The sequence below is a fragment of the Bos indicus genome, chromosome 6 (genome assembly GCF_029378745.1).
Source record: "Bos indicus isolate NIAB-ARS_2022 breed Sahiwal x Tharparkar chromosome 6, NIAB-ARS_B.indTharparkar_mat_pri_1.0, whole genome shotgun sequence".
Lineage (NCBI taxonomy): Eukaryota > Metazoa > Chordata > Mammalia > Artiodactyla > Bovidae > Bos > Bos indicus.
Window position 1 is genome coordinate 103,087,520 of NC_091765.1, and position 15,117 is coordinate 103,102,636.

Below are 15,117 nucleotides of genomic sequence, written 5' to 3' on the forward strand. Positions count from 1 at the left end.
GAAGGAAAGAAGACACTCGGGGTTCGGCATCTGTATTTTGTCCCTTGTGAATTCCAACAGAATGCTTTGTCGATTTAGAGTTAGCTCAAAGTTGTTTGGTCCCCAATAAAAGGCTGCAAAGTCTACTGAACAAATGGTTTGAGAGTTAAAAATGATTCCACTGTGGTAAGGCAGCATGAGGGACTTTCCTGGTCAAGTATCCACCTGCCAATGCGGGAGACATAGGTTTGATCCCAGGGTCAGGAAAATCCCCTGGAGAAGGAAATGGCAACCCACTCCAGTATTCTTATCTGGGAAACCCCACGGACAGAGCATCTTGGAGGGTTATAGTCCATGGCGTCACAAAGAGTCGGACACAACTTAGTGAATAAACAGCAACAGCAATAGAGGCAGTATGAAGACTTGACCAATCATGACGCCTTGAAACCAGCTACAGGTTTTCTTTGATCCATGATCAAGATCAGTTCTGACTTCTGTAGATTTTAGGTCATCTTCCCTCTGTGTCTCTATCATTTTATATAGATAATTAGGTAACTCAACTTGAATCAAGTAAAAATACATTACTTTGGGGGCTATTGAGGGTCACTCTGGATATTGGATTCTTATCCTTGTTTATTTACTTTTATTAGCTCTTTGGTCATAGCAGTGTTATGAAACTATGGTAAACTTTGTGCTGTGCTTGGTCTTTCAATTGTGTCTGATTCTTTGTGATCCCATGGATGGTAGCCCGCCAGGTTCCTCTGTCCTTGGAGATTCTCCAGGCAAGAATAATGGAATGTGTTGCATGCCCTGCTCCAGGGGATCTTCCCAACCCAGGGATTAAACCCAGGCCTCTCACAGATGGTTTATTTACTGTCTGAGTCACCAGGGAAGTCCAAGAATACTGGAGTGGGTAGCCTATCCCTTTTCTAGGGAAGCTTCCCTACCCAGGAATCGAACCTGCAGGTGGATTCTTTACCAGCTGAGCTACCCAGGAAGCCCATGGTAAACTTTACCCTATTATATAACAGAACAGAACAAAACAAAAGCATTTATGTGTTCTTGTTCTGCTCATGTGCAATTAAAAACTTATGAGTTGAGCTTCCCTGGTGGCTCAGTGGTAAAGAATCCACCTGCCAGAGCAGGATACATGAATTCAATCCTTGGTCTGGGAAGACCCCTCATCCCTTGAAGCAACTAAGCCCATGAGCTACAACTATTGAGCCTGTGCTCTAGAGCCCGGGAGCTGCAACTACTGAAGCCCACACACCCTACAGCCTGTGCCCTGCAACAAGAGAACCCACGGCAATGGGAAGCCCACACACTGCAACAAAGACCTGTCAGAGCCAAAAGTAAATAAATAAATAAGTGACCCCTTGAAAAAACTTCCTGATGTTCAAGCTGGTTTTAGAAAAGGCAGAGGAACCAGAGATCAAATTGCCAACATCCGCTGGATCATGGAAAAAGCAAGAGAGTTCCAGAAAAACATCTATTTCTGCTTTCTTGACTATGCAAAAGCGTTTGACTGTGTGCATCACAATAAACTGTGGAAAATTTGAAAGAGATGGGAATATCAGATCACCTGACCTGCCTCTTGAGAAATCTGTATGCAGGTCAGGAAGCAACAGTTAGAACTGGACATGGAACAACAGACTGGTTCCAAATAGGAAAAGGAGTATGTCAAGGCTGTATGTTGTCACCCTGCTTATTTAACTTATATGCAGAGTACATCATGAGAAACGCTGGACTGGAAGAAACACAAGCTGGAATCAAGATTGCCAGGAGAAATATCAATAAGCTCAGATATGCAGATGACACCACCCTTATGGCAGAAAGTGAAGACGAACTAAAAAGCCTCTTGATGAAAGTGAAAGAGGAGAGTGAAAAAGTTGGCTTAAAGCTCAACATTCAGAAAATGAAGATCATGGCATCTGGTCCCATCACTTCATGGGAAATAGGGATGGGGAAACAGTGTCAGACTTTATATTTTTGGGCTCCAAAATCACTGCAGATGGTGACTGCAGCCATGAAATTAAAAGACGCTTACTCCTTGGAAGGAAAGTTATGACCAACCTAGATAGCATATTCAAAAGCAGAGACATTACTTTGCCAACAAGGTCCATCTAGTCAAGGTTATGGTTTTTCCTGTGGTCATGTATGGATGTGAGAGTTGGACTGTGAAGAAGGCTGAGCACCGAAGAATTGATGCTTTTGAACTGTGGTATTGGAGAAGACTCTTGAGAGTTCCTTGGACTGCAAGGAGATCCAACCAGTCGATTCTGAAGGAGATCAGCCCTGGGATTTCTTTGGAAGGAATGATGCTAAAGCTGAAACTCCAGTACTTTGGCCACCTCATGCGAAGAGTTGACTCATTGGAAAAGACTCTGATGCTGGGAGGGATTGGGGGCAGGAGGAGAAGGGTCGACAGAGGATGAGATGGCTGGATGGCATCACTGACTCGATGGACGTGAGTCTGAGTGAACTCTGGGAGTTGGTGATAGACAGGGAGGCCTGGTGTGTTGCGATTCATGGGGTTGCAAAGAGTTGGACATGACTTAGTGACTGAACTGAACTGAACTGAACTGAAAAAAAAAACTTGCAAGTTGATTGGATGCTCCTTCTAAAAATATTGCCCATTTTGGGGGCTAGGCTGCAAATCTGGGTCTTACACTTATTCGGTGGACTAGAGTGATTATGTGGTAGCAATAATGATGTGATTGGAATGTGGTTGGTAGTTTCATTGTTTCAACAATTACAGACTTTTGCCAGGTATTTGTAAAATATGTATTTCCATAAATGACTATCTTGAGAAATGTCTTATTTATCTCAATTAAGTTTTAGGATTTTGGGGTGACCCTTCTTCAAGCAGCATGGCGGTTTCTCATTATCCTCAAGGGAATGATTTGGCTGAAAGGGTGGCACTGGGCATTAAAGATGTTAGGAAAAGGACTTCTCTAGTGATCCATCCATTGGTTAAGACTCTGAACTCCCAATGCGGGGAGTCCGGGTTCTATCTCTCGTCAGGGAACTAGATCCCAAATGCAGCAACTAAGACCTAGAGCAGCCAAATAAAGAAATGAAAATAAATAAATGTTAAAAAAAGATGTCAGGAAAACATTATAGAAAGATATTGACTATAAACTCACCATTTTTTTTTCTTGTTTGACATGACATTCCACATTCAAAAAGAGAAGTCGTTTTGCAGAATCAAGAATGTGCACGTGGAGGATTTGCTTTGCTCAAGTAATGGATCCTTGAGACAGGAGTTTAGAAACTCCTGGGATCAAATAAGAACATAGTTTTCCTTCTTATGGGAATGGGAGTAGTAATAGAATGACCATTGTTCTTAAACAAGGCAGGTCAAGGTCACTGCAACCTTTCTGCATAGTTGCTTAAGAGAAAAGACTGGACATAGACACATCCTCAAGTCTGAAACAGCTTTGTTGAGTTTCCTTTTGTATCTAAAGGATTAGCTTTCACGGTGGGAGAGGTTGTAATTGGATTTCACCATGAAAGGAGATTGTAATTAGATTTCTCAGCAGGTCTATGAGTTCTGTCACTGGAAAAAACAGCAAAGGGTCTGAATAATCTTCCCTCTAGCTAGAAGGGTAGTCCAGCCAAGCCTGCAGAGACTGGTCTGAAAGGAACGGGTAGAATGGGCCATGTGAGTGTCAGCCACCCTTGACCTCTGACAGAGTAATCTCAGCTCTGGCCTCCAAGACTAAGTGTGCGGTCCTTCAGGTTGAGGGTAGAAAGCAGTGCAAGTGATAGCTAAATATTGCTTGGCATTTGGTAGGAAACATAGGACGTTCCTCCGAGTGAAGCCCTCTGACTCTTGGTCTCTCTGTCTCTGGGTTTCCTAAAATTTCTACTTCTTAGAGAAGGCAAGGGCACCTAAAGTTTGGCATATTCTAGAATTTGGCATTCTCCATCTAGATTTAGACAGAATTTACACGAACAGCCAGAAAACATTTTGGGCTCTGTGGTTCATTTTGAGTTCTTATTTGTATTGGTTCCATTTCAGTTTCCATAATATTTTCTAGAAATTTAAATTGGAATAGGATTGGGTCAGAGTAGGTATTGTATTTGATTTATTTTCAGTTCCTATAGATTTTTTTTTAAAAAAGAACATGAGTTTAAATTTACATTTTAAATGTCACATTTTATTTTTAAAGTCCTGCTTGTTGCCTTGCCATATAAATCTACTAACTCCAACCATCTATCTCCATGGGGTACTCCAAATCTTTCTGTATCTCTTCTCTCTTCTTATCTCCCTGCTCTTTCTTTTTCTCCTAAGTGTTGACAAGCTGTCTGACCACTGAACTGGAATGAAAACATGGCCTTCCGTGCCTTTAAAGTTAGGAACGGGCTTGGAGTCTACTCTTTTCCATCTCTTGTGTTGGCTATGCCGACTCCTTGGAAATCTTAGTTCTGTTATCCTTTCGAGATTTTGTAATTGAATTCTCATGTTGACTCGAGATCCTCAGGCAGCCAGTATATACTCTACCATTGTTGGTTCCTTCATTGGCCGCCTCCGCCAAACTTATAAGTCCTACTCCTTCTCTTTGAGACCTAGGAAACTTCCTTTACCATTTTCGGTTTTCAAGGCAGATGATGACTACTTGATCTGATCATCTTGCCTCATCGGAAGTAAGAAGAACTGAACACGACATAACATATGCCCTAGAAAAAGGAGAGGTTTGCACTGAGCGTTTGCCCTGTTACTTTACTTTTCTTCTTACTGTTAGAATCTTGTTTCCCGGCATATGTATGTCCACACTTCCAAATAAGGCCAGGTATCTTTGGTGAAGTTTGTTTATATCGGGAAGACTGTAGGCTGCTATTTTTAGTAATTATTACAGCTATGGAAAAATTTCCCTTCAAGGAAATGGAGTGAACAAAATGATTATTATAGATATTTCATAATCAGACTCAAACAGAACATTCTCCTCCATCCTGCCTTTACACATAGCCAAGTTATCAGAGAGCAAATCCCTTAGTCACATTTTGGCTAAGGTATACATGTTGTTACCTGATCCAGAGTTAATTCTGTTGCTTCAGGGCTTTTAAAATATTAGTGAATCTCTTGGGAGAGCTCTGTATCTGGGTGTTACAGTAATCTGAAGGATTAAGAAAGATGGCTTTCTATTTCGAGATCTCTGCTGAATCATCATTTGATATCAAAGTGTTTCAGACCTTCCAGTGTATGATACACTCAGACTCACAGATGCAGACATTTCTAAGGCTCTGACCTTCACCTGCCTGTCATCTTGACTAATTGAACCTACATCACTTTGCCGACAAAGGTCCATATATTTAAATCTATGGTTTTTCCAGTAGTCATATACAGATGTAAGAATTGGACCTTAAAGAAAGCTGAGCACTGAAGAATTGATGCTTTCAAAATGTAGTGCTGGAGAAGACTCTTGAGAATCCCTTGGACTGCAAGGAGATCAAACCAGTCAATCCTAAAGGTAATCAACCCTGAATATTCATTGGAAGGACTGGTGCTGAAGCTGAAGCTCCAATATTTTGGCCACCTGATGCGAAGAGTAGACTCTTTGGAAAAGACCCTGATGCTGGGAAAGATTGAGGACAGGAGGAGAAAAGGGCGACAGAGGATGAGATGATTGGATATCATCGACTCATCAACTCAGAGAACGTGAGTTTGAGCAAGCTCTGGGAGACGGTGAAGGACAGGGAAGCATGGCATTGTGCAGTCCATGGGTCACAAAGAGTTGGACATGACCGAGCAACTGAACAAAAACAACACGTATGGGATTCTAGGCAGGGACAGATACAGTTCATACCCATTGGATCTTCAATCCTAACCAGAATTGAATATTAATCCTGACTCAAGCAGAGGATAAATACTTTAAGTGCTTAGGGAAAGGGTGTTATGGGGACCTGCTTAGGCTTCATGTCTCCCACTGCCTTGCCCCTTCCCCACAGAGGAGCTGGCCTTCTCTCTGTTCCTCAAATATCCCATGATCCCTCCTGCTACAGGGTCTTTGCACGAAGTATTGACACACTCAGAATTCTCTTGCCAGCACCACTTGCCCCAACCACCACTGCCCAGCACACACAGTTCTCATAGAGTTAATCTTTGTTTAGCCTTTGGATCAAGGGAAGCCATCACTGACCTTGAGTGGAGGTCAGGTTCCTTATATACTTTCTTAGAACAAAGGTGCTTTGCCTTCTTAACACTTAGTAATCAGCATATAATTATACACAATTCATGCTCCATATAATACAAACTCCCCCTGCCCCAAATCAAGCCACAGAAAAGAGGGATTTGCAGAAAAGAGGGATTCTAGTACTTCTGATGTCTCCTACATGAAAGGTCATGATCTCAGTTATTTCATTTTCAACAACAAAGCACCATTTCAGGCAAACAGCCTGAAACGATCTCAAGCAAGGCTTATTTTTGATCTTAAGAAGGTCACCTGGGCAAGAAAAAAGGAGATGAAGATATTTAAGGCAGATTTGGTAATTATTCCTGAGGCATGACTTCATTTTTGCAAATGTTGGAATCACACAGTTTTAGAAAACCACACTTTATAGACTCAGGTGGTTTTAAATAAGCCCTTTAAAGAGCACTGGAAAAAAGTTATATAGAAGGTCATTAAATGTAGAGATCATAACCAGAGGATGAGAATTTATGCCTGGGGCTCAAATCTGCAGACTCAGCAGATTTCTGAGAAGTGACGTGCAGAAGATGGCTGATGCACGTTTCTCTTTAGATAATTACAGAGTCGATCCAGTGAACACAACGATGCTAAAGATGCACAGAGAGAGTTTTAACAATGTCGTTTCATGAAATAGGAGAATGGAAAAAATTATTTTTAGAAGCATAAAATATTTAAAATGATATGAGATTTAAAATAACGTATTTGTAACAATAGAGTAAGTGTCCTAGGTATACATTACAATATATTATCCATCTGTGCACTTAGGCTGGCCAAAGACTTTGGCTGAGGATCTTCTCATTAGAAAAATGAAGGTGACTTTTTGTTTGAGGTCACTTTAGTTCGGAGAAGGCAATGGCACCCCACTCCAGCACTCTTGCCTGGAGAGTCCCATGGACGGAGGAGCCTGGTGGGCTGCAGTCCATGGGGTCGCACAGAGTCGGACACGACTGAGCGACTTCACTTTCTCTTTTCACTTTCATGCATTGGAGAAGGAAATGGCAACCCACTCCAGTGTTCTTGCCTGGAGAATCCCAGGGACGGGGGAGCCTGGTGGGCTGGCGTCTGTGGGGTTGCGCAGAGTTGGACACGACTGAAGTGACTTAGCAGCACTTTATGTTTGGGCAAAGATACTTTTTTAAAAAAAATTATCAAAATCTAGTTGATTTACAATTTTGTGTTAAGTTCTGCTGTACAGCAAAGTGATTCAATTATACACACACACACATATATATGTTCCTAACAAAAATATATATTTTTCCACTTTTTATTACTGCAATGATTTGATTAATACCTGTCTCCCTAACTACAGAGTAAGTGCTACAAGAACATAATCTTTCTCTGTTTGCACCTGTAGTATTCCAGGCATTTCACACAGAATTGTTGTTCATTCGCTCAGCTGTGTCCAACTCTTTGTGACCCCGTGGACTGCAGTATACCAGGCTTCCCTGTCCTTCACTATCTCCTGGAGTTTGCTCAAACTCACGCTCATTGATTTGGTGATGCCATCATATTAGTCATTTGAGACATAAGATAAAAATATTATTTTTTTCATGACCTGAAGAAATAAATAATATTTCAACACTGAGGAAACTAAAATGGATTTTTTTTTTTTTTTGGCTGCACCATGTGGCAACAGAATCTTAGTTCCCTGACCAGGGATCAAACCAGTGCCCTCTATGGTGGAAGCACAGAGTTTAACCACTGATCTGCCAGAAACTAAAAAAAAAAAAAAGCATGTTAATGAAAGATAAGGTGCTTTGATATCTTTTGCCCTAGCATTAATTAAGATGAGAAGACTTTTTTTTACTCTTTATAAAGGTAAAAATCCTCAATTATTCCCTTTTATTCTCTTAAGACACTCAAGGGTTCGTGTTTATACAGTGACAATTCTGAGGCCTGTTTTCATTACAGTTTACTTACTGGGAAATTCAAGGTTCAAAAAGGTCATTCTTATCAGGGTTGGACCTAATGAGAAGAGTATTAAAAGAGCTACGACTTCTTGAGCACTTCCATCCATTGTTTCAGTGAACCCTAGAACAATCTATGAGTTAGCTGTTATTCCCACTTAAGACACAGGGGAAACTGAGGCTTGGGGGGCTTCACAGCCAACCTTTACCACTGGTCAGAATCTTTAATAAGAGTCTTACACACAGTAGCTCATGCAATTCCCATGACAAATTTATGACCACTATTATCTTTCTTTTATATATGGGAGGATGAGGTGAAGAGTGGAGACAATAAAAATCTAGAGAGTCTGAGTGCCAGGATTCCAGGAAACCTGCCCATGTATCCCCTTGATTGGTAAACACTTGCGTGAGCTCATGGGTGAAGCTGGGAGGCGGTAGTGGGAACTCGGAAAATGGCTCTGTTGTGGGATGTGCAGCCTGTGCTAGAAAGTGAGGTCCTTGCTTTTTTTTCCTCCTTGGCCTTCCTGGTGGTTGCTCCCTGCACTCCACAGTACAATGGTCACCATTTAGTGACTTTCTTGTTCATTGTCTTTACATCCATTCACTGACTTTTTAAAGGAAATGTTTGGCTACTGCCGCTGCTGTACATAAGTTGGTTGCATAATAGGAAGGAAAGAAGCCAGGACGGGAGGCTCCATTTCCAAAGAAGGCTTTTCAAAGCCGACTCAGAGTGATTTCACAGAGAGGGTTGTGAAACTCGAGTCTCTCTATACGCTTTCATTGCTATGACGACAGGAGGCTCCTGCTGCATGTAGCCAGAAAAAGCAGCTGACATTTTGGTCCTAGGAACATAGGGGAGAGGTTTACAAAAACAAAAAACAAAACCCAAACCCTGGCGTGTGAATTTCAGTTAGAGAAAGAAAGAAAGAAAAAAAAAAACCAAACCCCTAAGAGCAAGTCAAAACCCCTATTCTTGCCTTTAGAAAAGATAAGAAAGGAGAAATGTTGGGGCCTTCTCTCCTGTCCAAGTAGCCAATAAAACAGATTTGAGCACAAAGCCCTATTTCGTCTCACCCCTCTTAACAGCAGTCTGAAACAGAAAGCTCACTTTGGTTTCACTTGACTTGACCATTATGAAGCAACTAATTGATAAAGCAGTAATACTTTATGTTGAGCTTCTCCCCCCACTGCTCCCCGCCAACACACACACACACACAAGGGAACTCACTAGGGTCAGATTTATTTATTTTTCCATTTCTTTGGATCAAAAGAAAATTCAAAGAATATTTCTTTCTTGACCCCCAATTTTACTGCAAGAAAAATTATTCCAAGTGTGTAATCAAACACTTCCTCACTAGATTGGGGTTGACCTGTATACAATATTGATACTTTGTATAAAACAGACAATTGATGGGGACATACTACATAGCACAAGGAACTCTACTTAGCGCACTGCGGTGACCTAAATAGAAGGAAAATCTAAAAGGAGGGGATATATGTATACATACGGTTGATTGCTTTTGCTATGCAGGAGAAGCTAACACAACATTGCAAAGCAACTATGTTTCAATACAAATGAATTAAAACAAAAACAAAAACTTCTTCACTGTGTGTCTAGTATTCTGCCAAGTGCTGCACCTGACATTAAAAAAACACCTTATTTAAATCCTACAACAACCCTAGTGGAGGCATTATTATCACTATTTGCTTAACAGATGGGTAAATTCAGTCCAGAAGGTGTGATGTGACCCCGCAAGCTCACATAGCCTGTAAGAGGCAGAAGTCAGGATTTAAACTCAGGTGTGTAAGACACTGAAACCCATGCTCTACCTACTTTTCTAGGCATAGACCTGGCATTGTCATTTTATTTTACAGTGTGTGTAACTACAAGGAAGAAATCCTGAGGGAAAACCTAGAATAAATTCCCTTTCTACAGAGTTCCATTCATATTAGTTATGATCGATAGATTGATTCAAATGTATCAGGCATAGCTAATTTCCTCTCAATTCTCACAACAGATTGCTAAGGCAGTAACTAATTTTAAGACCCCAATTTCCGCAAATGAGGGCACTGAGGATCAAAGAGTCATTTTCACAAAGTCACAGACCCTGGTAAAGCCCAGATGTAAACCAGATCTGTATGTTTAAAGAGCCCACGATCTTACTCATTTTGTTACACCATCTCCCTACAATCAGTCAAGACCATACCACACACTCTATTCCCCAGACTTCTGACCATCTTTTAATGCCCAAGATAAAAATCAGGCTAGCCTCAGGTGGTACCACCATTGCAAGCACAGCCCTTGGGAGAAGATGCTCTGTGGGCCTTGTGTGAACCAGTTCCTAGCCTAATTGGACATCCCTTGGGCATCCAGGCCTACAGGGGAAGTTCCTCTGAATGTTGGGGGCTTCCTTCTCCTTCACTGGAGGTTGTTCCAAAATCATATGTGGAGTTTGAAAAATAATCATTTATATTCTTGGGGGAAAAAGATTCCCAACACATTCTGGACCTTCTTAAATAAAATAGCAATGTTTTACATTACAGATCAACTGAATAAAAATAACAAGCAGTTGAGAGGAAATGAAATGAAAAATGTTTGAAACTGTCCAGACACATCATTATTCATTTCATTTCTGTCATCACTATTTATTATTTTTACTTAGTTGATAAGTGAAACTGTGCCTGAGTGCCTATTGGGGATTAAACACCAAAGGATCTGGAAAGGAAAGCCCAGGAATTGAATTGCTAAATGGCTGTACAAAAATTCCCTGAAAGAAAATAAACAAGATTCACTAATAACACGTATATATTGTTTTCCAAAATGTGGAAAGCAGCACTGGGTGGTCAGCAGATGGAACACACTGCTGTGCTTTGCTGGATCTTACTGGATGGACGGAAATACAAACTTAAATATTTCCTGAAAGGGGTGTCCTTTTTTTTTTTTTTAAATAGTCATAGTGAATGATAGTCATAACCATCAGGGTTGAGCTGAATAAGCTGTGAACTGAAAAAGACTGATATCCACGAGAAAGGGGAGAATAAAAAAAAAAAAGGATTTCTGCTGAGTTGGACCGAGTGGACATTTCTATTCAGTGTACTTAGGCCCTGGGCCAGAGGGGAGCTCGGATATAATGCCAAGGTGACATATTTAACCTCTTTGCAGATTAATGGCAGTTCAAAAGGGATACACTCTCCGCAAGACCTCTTGGTTATAGATCAACAGTGTTGATCTGCAGTTGAAAGCACAGCTTTCTCCTGCAGGGTGACCTCTAATTCCCAGGAGGAATGAGGGAGCATGGCTTGCATTATTGTTTTATTTTAGAAGACAGAGTCAGAAATGAATATACCTTACAATATAGGAGTTATGATAATTTTTTAGCTCTTTGATTCCCTTCCCCCTTTATCTCTTCCTAAATAAGACATTATTAGGAATTAGGAATTTTGTGTATGTGAGTATGCATCCTAAAAAAATAACGGAAGGAGACAAGAGACAATGAGTCAGAAAACTCTAAAAGGAAATCGGGGAAAAAATAGTCACAATAACTAAAGAAATGATCAAAGATGAATATAATACTATAGAAATTTTCTTATCTTTTGGAAAAGCAAAATGTTCCATTTCTACATTGCTATTAGGTAAAAGACTGGGACAGTGGTGATGATTGAATAACTTTAGATAATTTAAACAGGGAAAACACCCAAATTACTTTGATTTGAAAGTTCATTTTTAACAACCACTTTCCTTTTGATTTATTTAATACAGTTAGTCAAGTATTTCTGCAAAACACATTTCAGGATTTCAGACTTCACCAAGATCTGAATGCTAGTCTGGCCAACAATATTTTTCCATTTCTAAACATCATTTATTAGTATTTGCTCTTTAACCATGGGGAAGAAAAGGAAACATGAATTCTAGTGTTAAAATTCCCTAGTAAGTAGTTTTTCTGTAAATCATGCAAAAGGATTTTTTTTTTCATTGTTGTTGTTAACAAGTGGCTTTGTATTAGGCAAAAATATTAGACCTCTCTGTCTGATCATGCAAATTAGGTTAACAAATACAATTAAGTCAATACAGTAAACTTCTTAAAATTTACCTTCAGGTAGGTGGCTGGACCCAGAGCCTTGGCAGAAAATTGCAGCTGAATCCTGTCTTCGCACACAGCCTGGAAATAAGTTTGACAAATGCCCAATATTCTTTAAATCTCTGTCCTTGTTTAGCTCTGCTTCTTTGCCCAGAAACACATTCAGGTCTATTGGAGTTGAAATTCTGCTGCTCTGTCAACTCGTCAGGGTCTGAGGTGACAGACGAATTCGGAGGTTGGCACTGGGACGTATTTCAGACTGTCATCGTTTTTTTTGTTGCAGATTCCCGCAGTTCTCCGGCGGTCCAGCCTCTCCCGAGGAGGGCGAGGGTGGGCTGAGCGTCACAGGCAGTGCAGACCCGTGGGAAGGAGCTCACTCTGCCCAAGAGAATGGGGTTAACTGTCCTCCCCTCAAGCTGTTGTTCTCAAAGGCTCATAACTTGGCCAGAATATAAGCACTTGGCTCCTTATGCCTTTTTTTTTTCCCCCTTCTCTTTTTCAAACAACTCTGAAAGGTTTTACAAGCAGGATCTCTTTTTGGGGGTTTTTAAATTTTAAAAGAGACTGAAAAGAGACTCCATGCTGTGGTTTCTTCCTAAAGGAAATTGGAGGGGGGATGGGGGTTAAAGAAGGGGAAAGAATAATCGTAGCAGATGCATTTTCTATGTCCCCTGTGCAAAAACTGTTCTCACGAATGCGTCTGAATTTATTAACAGCAGGATATTGCAGGTACTTTAACCTTTTCAAAAGATGACCTTCAGAAATTTACATATATATGAAGCACTATTCCTTCATCGTATGTTGATCCAGAAATGTTGCAATTCATAAACCATTCTTTCCGCAACAGAACTCCCTACCATAACCCCCTGTATAATGATTGGTCTGTAAGAGGGAGCTTTCCCATGAAATAGACTTAGCATTTTCGTTACTTCTATATGTGTCTCATCTCTTCCACTGCAACTTCTACATTTATTGAACATTTGTTATGTGTCAGACATTGGTTAACAGTTTTTTACGCACCTGTCTCAGTTGATCCTGCCCAGTCTACATGAAGTGACCATCACGTCCATTCGATGATAGTGTGGTTTGGTGGGAAAGTTTGCACGTTTGAGGTCACGCCGCGTGGGTTTGCACATTGGTTCCTAACTGTGTATGACCTGGGATGAGTCACATAACGTCTCTATGATTCAGAATCCTTATCTATAAGATGTGGATACAGATAAGGAGATGATAATAGTGTCCATCTCAGGCGGCTGTTCTGCATCCTAAGTAGGTAAATACCTCCTGCCACCCAGTAGACCCTCAAATGTTAGTGATTATGCTTTACATAAGGAGACGGGAGCTTGGTGAAGCTGAGTGACTTTTCCAGGGTCTCTAGCTCGTAGAATGTGGAGCAGGATTCTAACCCAGCTACCTTGCTGACTGACACTACACAATATCTAGGCTCTAACACTTCCTTCTCCGTAAGCTTCGAGGTCCCTGAGGGTGGAAACGTTCCTCTGTTTTCTCCATGTGCCTAGTGAAGTGCTTGGCATAATGTGAACGTTCCATTGACATTAGGTAGGTCAGAGTTTAAAGTAGCTTTAAATTTTACTACGTTTATGCCAAAATCAGTACAAAAGCCAAACAACATTATCAAAAAGAAAGAAAAACCCCACCTGTAATTGTAGGCAAATACGCCCTCAGACAATTGTCTTTAGTCACGTTGGCCCTATTTATTTTTCAGATCACTGCAAGAGAAAGGTAATAAGAATTATCTCAGTTTTGCAGTTGGGAAAATTTGGGAGCAGAGGAAACTGGGCAAGTTGCCTAGGAACTGCAAACAAGTCACGGTGCAGCTGGGAACTGTCTCAATGTCTCTGCAATCAGGATCGCTTGTTCCAAACTGCCTTGCGAGGCACAGGATGAAATGACGTGATGTCCTTTTGCCTCAGACAATGGGATGTTTTTCCTTAGCCAAGGTCCGGGGTGTGAGCAGTCTCCTCAGAGAAGGATCAAAGGGGTGGGCTGTGTTAAACTCTGGTTCTGCTTTGCCTCTGCACACATCTCTGGGTCTGAGAAGTGTGGGAGATATGGGCACCATTTCTTCAAAGGCTCCGAGGACCTCAGGTGTGGTGGGACTTTTCCAGGGGACGTGTGTGCGAGCTAAGTTACTTCAGTCGTGTCCAACTCTTGCGACCCCATGGACTGTAGCCCTCCAGGCTCCTTCCTCTGTCCATGGGATATCTCTCCAGGCAAGGACACCAGAGTGGGTGGCCATTCCCTCCTCCAGGGGATCTTTCCAACCCAGGGAAGGAACCATGTCTCTTAAGTCTCCTTCACTGGCAGGCAGGTTCTTTACCACTAGTGCCACCCGGGAAGCCCTACAGGGTACACAGGACAAGCGTTACTGAAGGACAAGCGTTACTGAAGATTTTACCTGGAAAGGCTAAAGGAGATTTTCTCTGGGACCTAAATGTTAACTTCTTGTAACAACATTCCCTGTTTGTTTGACATGGCTTCATGAGATTGGTTTCAGGTAATTACATCAATTCAATGAGAAGGTAGGGAAAGTTTCAGCTGGAGGGCTGTGGGGAAAAGATTTGACTGAGGAAAGTATTTTTTCTAATACTAAAATTGATATTTTATGTTTTTACAAAATGATCCTAATAAAATTTCTTACAGAAATCTGTTAACATAACAAATAACTTGGTTAGAGTAAACTGGATTTATCTCTCAAATGTAAATATGTACCTAAGGAATTTGTAGGTGGCAAAGCTTGAGAATTTTGACTCTCAGTTATACAGGATTTTGCTCTAGGTCTTATTAATCTAAATGATTAAAAAGACCCATTGTATTTCTTACAATTAGATAACAGAGAAAAGAGAGAGTGTGTGTATTTTTTTAAAAAGGACCTTGAATCCACAATATCTAAGTATGACTTTATTTTGGGAATGCTTATGGGCAGATATCCAAACTAAT

At 41.0% G+C, this 15,117-nt stretch overlaps 1 protein-coding gene across 1 annotated transcript in view; it reads right to left on the reverse strand.

The window, feature by feature from the left end:
- Positions 1–12,569, reverse strand: part of SPARCL1 (SPARC like 1) — a 52,834-nt gene extending 40,265 nt beyond the window's left edge. Inside the window, exon 1 of the mRNA XM_019963074.2 lies at positions 12,169–12,569. The gene's annotated coding sequence lies outside the window, so the exon portion shown is untranslated. The remainder of the gene's footprint in view (positions 1–12,168) is intronic.
- Positions 12,570–15,117: the final 2,548 nt, after the last annotated feature.